Raw genomic sequence first — 5260 nt, 5'->3', positions numbered from 1 at the left:
GTCCATACACTAAATGCTATGTAAATCATTGTATCGTTTATATTCCTTCCATCTTGAACTATCTGTCTTACGTTTTTTTTTTTCAATTATTTATCGAGGTATCAAGAGCAACGAAGATTTTGTATAGCCTTACAAAAGCATCTGTTTTAATAGCTCTTGAGTGTAGGTCATCAGTGAAAAAAAACTGTCTAAAGTTACCCCGCGGGTCCATTTCCTACCCGCTTCGACGGTACCTGATGAACCACCTAATAAGGATTTTAATATTTGCTGCTTTCTTGAAGCGAACTTTGATCGTGGTGGGAAACGGGTAGGTGGTGGGGCTGGTGTTCGAGGGCGACCTGGTGGGGGTGGTGGCAGTGGCCGATAAGTAGTTGACGGTGGTCGTGGAGAAGTAAACGCAACAGTAGGTCGAGAAGGTTGGTCAACGACAATGTTGGGATGGTATCCATTCTGGTCGGCCACGTAGCGCACGGTGTACGTAAGACCATCGATGACGAAGGAGTAGCTACCCTGGACAACTAAGATGTCTACTTCCTTACCCTCGGTTACCACTTTTACCAGATTCCCTTGGGCTTGAGACTTCGAGCCGTCACTTTGCTCGACTCTGCAATAAAATACATACTATATTCACTGTTATAAGCTAAGAAATAGATACAATAGATGGTACAAATTATCACCGAATTATTAGTTAGATTAGGTCGGTACGAATGGTGGTCCAAGGGGGAGACCTATGTTCTGCAGTGGAAGTCTTATGGCTGAGATGATGATGATGATTAGTTTGACACAGTGGCTCCAAGAAAAATGTTTTTATAGCATTAAGGAGTATTTGACATAAATAATATAATTAATAAATAGGATAATAATGATAAATATTTGTAAATAGGTATAGAATTCTAGACTTTAAGTGGGTAAAAATAAGTGATGCTTAGCAGCACATTGCATGTAAATTTGCACACCTGCTTGCAGGTTGAATACGTCGAACATTTGTATTTTTAAGACCTTGTATTGCAACCGTGTTCTTGAAAAAAAAATATGATTATGATTATGAAGAGCAATATATTTCACAAAACCAGTTCCTGGTCTTGATATCCATCAAATAATTCTAATTAACCGGGTGAACGAAGCTAATAACTTGGACTTGGACATTATACTTTATTCATCTTCGATTTCGTTTTTTGAAATATTTTAACTGGCGGAGCCATGTGAGTTCACGATTTCTACAGTCGACAGAACCACTAGTATTTTTATTTTTACCAAAAATCTTACTCATATTTGAAGCCTCTAGCTCCAGCATTATAATTTTTGTACTTCAAGAGCTGCACGTTACTGGGGTTGATCAGGGGTCCAGCAGTAACTGCCACCACCAAACAAAAATAAATCAGCTGAAATAAATATAAGATACTCGTGAGATTACGGTAGACCGCCTTGGTAGGGGAGACCGAGGTGAGTTGTGACAGAGGAAAGTTGTGACATTGTCGATTTTTTTGGAATCTACTTAATAACTGTTAGCGAGCTCGTAACAGTGTGCGTTTGTTAGCTCGTAACTTGAACTAACAAACGCGCGCTATTGCGACCTAGTTTTTAGTTAATAGATTCCAAAAGATGGACTATGTCGCAACTCTCCTCTGTCACAACTCACCTCGGTCTCCCCTATACATTTATCCACATGCATATATTGCATGTCAACTAATCCAATTCCCAGTCTTAGGGTCGGTTGCACCAAACTGTTACGAACGTTAAAGAGTTCGCTAAATTTTTATGTATGGAAAGTTTCATAGTAAAGGCGCGGGGCGCGCCGGCTGACGATGATCAGTCTGTCAAATGTGGTTGGTGCAACTGGCACTTAGTCTTCCCAGTTACTAAGGGCCACTTGCGCAATCTAGGGTTAGCCAACTAATTCAGCCGGCGTATTATGGATGGCTTTATCCATCTTTATCCACGTGATAAAATAAATGTCACTTTTTAACAGCGTGGGATAGAAAGTGACGGGCACCGTTTTATCACGCTGTCACGTAGACAAGAACGACCATCATATCCGTACTGAGTTAACCGTTAAATTGTATTGTTACCCCGGGTTTAACGGATTAACTCCGCTCCAAGTTAGTGTCTAACCCTGGATCGCGCAAGAGCTTTAAATCAGTTAGAGCTTGGCACGTAACAGCAAGATTTATGTATGTAAATAATAATAGGTAGATACAATTGCCAGTTTCAGGTGAAATAACACTTTAAACTCTCGCGTTTTGTACACATATTCAATTACACAAACGGGTCTCAGCTGAAACGTCGAAATTAAAGGTAAAAACAATGAAATTATATCGCGGTAGACCCGTTTGTGTAATTGAATACGAGTTTCAGGTGAAGAAATCTCGAAATCTGTATTACTTCTGCGAAGAAATCTAAAGGCTTAAAGTGTTCACTTTAAACAATCATGCACTTAATTTATTGGATAGCTGTCGCTACGGCATTATTTCAAACGTTCAATCTATCGCTTATTTTATCTAGAGTCCAAGGATCGATCGCTTGATGGATGCCGGTCTTTCCCACATTGACTTTATATTTTTACTTACCAGATTCATTTATTGTTGTCGTAGAGTTGGTTGTTGGAGACAAATGGAAAGAATATTGAAACTCTATCGTTTTTATAATTCTACAAATCTAGCTTAGCCAGTAATGTAAATTATTAAGGTGTGACAAATGGTAAAGTTTAACGCCTACGACATTTTGCATATCTGGGTAATACGTTTATCATTCGGTAGTGATATTGTTTAAATTAGCAATGTTAAATGACTTTTACTCTTAGATTGTGACGTATTTCGATAAAATTGTGGAGCCTTACAATTCATAAACTACTGATCTAGCCAACATATACAAAGGTGGAGAGTGGAACTATTCAAAGGGTAACTTTACAACTGTATCCCCTCGAGCCTAAAGCTCATTTGCAGTGTTGCCAACTAGGATTTTGAAAAAATGCTAGACTAATGTCTAGAATCTAGATTATGCCGAAATTATGCCAAATATTTTTGAAATATGCTAAATAAATGCTAAAGTGTCACTTGAAATTAGACACTTAAAACACATACATTTTTCAAATTTGCCGCCTTTTTCTACTGACAAGATCTGCTTGACCAACTTTATATAGACCATCGACGTCCATCCGTCCACAAAAGTCAAAATTCATATGAAAATACGGACCACATAAGGCGATGGCGCATATTGTTGCTGCCAAGTTGGTGCAAACTTGGCTTACGCCTAAATTATGCTAAAAAATATGTCAGATGGAAAATTTTGGTGCCAAAGCGAGTGAAAATATGCCAGATCTGGCATCATTTATGTCAAGTTGGCAACACTGCTCATTTGTTCAGTTTTAACATGACATATATTAGCCGTTAGGATATTATATTAGAACCATGGTGAAAATATTCTGTACAGTAAATTGACTGTAGTTTAAGTCGAACCTTTGCGATTAGTAGTAGTACCTAGTTTTTATACTTGATGACACCAGTGATGACGAAGCTTTTGCTTACATTTGGATTCGTTATGCCACACTAAGAAGAATTTTATTTTAAAATAGCTGTTGACCTTTATCTGCCTAATCGGTTAGGCTTTAATAATTAACATAGGGGAGACGGGGCCATGATCGGGTACTTAAGCTTTCAAGTCCAATAAAACTGAAACTGCAACTATTTTTAAGGTTCTGTTATTTTTATTGTTATTAATTGCAAATAAATAATTAACGACACCTTTTGTCTAGCCGGTCACTCTGTGCGAACTGATTATCATGATGGCGACGCATCGTCATGCACTAACGGGATTCTGGTTGGTCAGTCGTATCGTCAAATAAAGCCCCCACGACCACGACCACTGACCCCGCTCTCCCCTATGTGTTAGGCTATATTATAAAAGCGATTCAATTTTAACACTGTTTATCATTTGTTTCGTCTTCCTACTCGTACAATATAAAAACAAGATGAAATGGGTGAGTAGAATTTTATTATATATTTCTTTACTTTCTTTTAATACTAGTTATAGCTACGAGTAAGTATATTATTTATTGATCAAAGCTGATATTTATTTAAAAGAGAGAAATAAATAGTAATAGTTGCTAAGTGACAATCATCATCATTATTATTTCAGCCTATATACGTCCCACTGCTGAGCACAGGACTCCTCAAATAAAATAAAGTGACAATAAATAAAATAAATAATATACCTACTCACTTTTATAATGTACCTACGCATATTGTCAATAATATGGTCTCTACATATCTTAATTTATGGTCTTGGTATCCTCTTTTACTGATATTCATCATCAATGGCCATTGCATACCTGCCGGATGATTGTTGCAACGCTGTGTCAAGAGCGGTTGAGACGGCCAATGCATTTTCGCCTATGGCTATAGAAGTCTATCGCTGCACGCCGTTTCTAACTGCATAATAATGTTATACGTAAGATGTTCGTGAAAAATAACGGGTTGCACTCCGGGAGTGCCGGCAGAAGTGAAACCTCAATGACATTTTAACAGTTTTCGATCAGGTCACGTGTCCGTCTTACGAAGCATCTTACGTCTTACGCTCTCGCGTGTTTAACATTTTTTCCCCATAAGAAAAAGTGTACACCGTCGCTAAAGAAGTTTTCACTTAAGAAAAATATTTGTTGTTAAATTCGTATAGTGGGTTTTCTGCTGTCTGGTGGTAGCAGCGACCGCGCGGCCTGCGTATGAGCTTGGCATTGCTGACGGTGTCGAGTATTACGAGAACCACAACAATGGCACTGGCCACTTTCAATATGGGTAAGATTTTCATTAATTACGTATTTATTATGGATGACTCACGCTAGACCGGGCCGTGACTGGGCCGAGGCGTCCTACATCCGACATGTCATTTTATATGAAGGCTGATCGGTGATCACTTGGTACTTTCCATAGAAAACAAAGAGCGGCGAAGCTTCGGCCCGGTCTAAGGTGAGTCAACCTAGTAAAAGTTATTAAATAATCTCGTAGCAATCGCATTTATTATGAAAAAAAATATGTATTTGTCGTCATCAAATAAATAATGCAGTCAAATTATACGACTAACTAACTTCATCATCATCATATGCAGCAAGCGAAATCCGTTAAATGAAACCGGGTAATGACGCTTGAGTTTTTTGCAATTAAGCTTCTGAGAGGATTTATTATTAAATAGAATATACAATTTAGTTTAAAATTTGTATTATGTCTTGTCTGCTCGTTAAGTTTTTTAAAATATACCTTTCATCCGT

The sequence above is a fragment of the Cydia fagiglandana genome, chromosome 7 (assembly GCF_963556715.1).
Source record: "Cydia fagiglandana chromosome 7, ilCydFagi1.1, whole genome shotgun sequence".
In the NCBI taxonomy this organism is placed as follows: domain Eukaryota; kingdom Metazoa; phylum Arthropoda; class Insecta; order Lepidoptera; family Tortricidae; genus Cydia; species Cydia fagiglandana.
The sequence above is the reverse complement of the archived record's forward strand: the minus strand, read 5'-3'. Positions refer to the sequence as shown.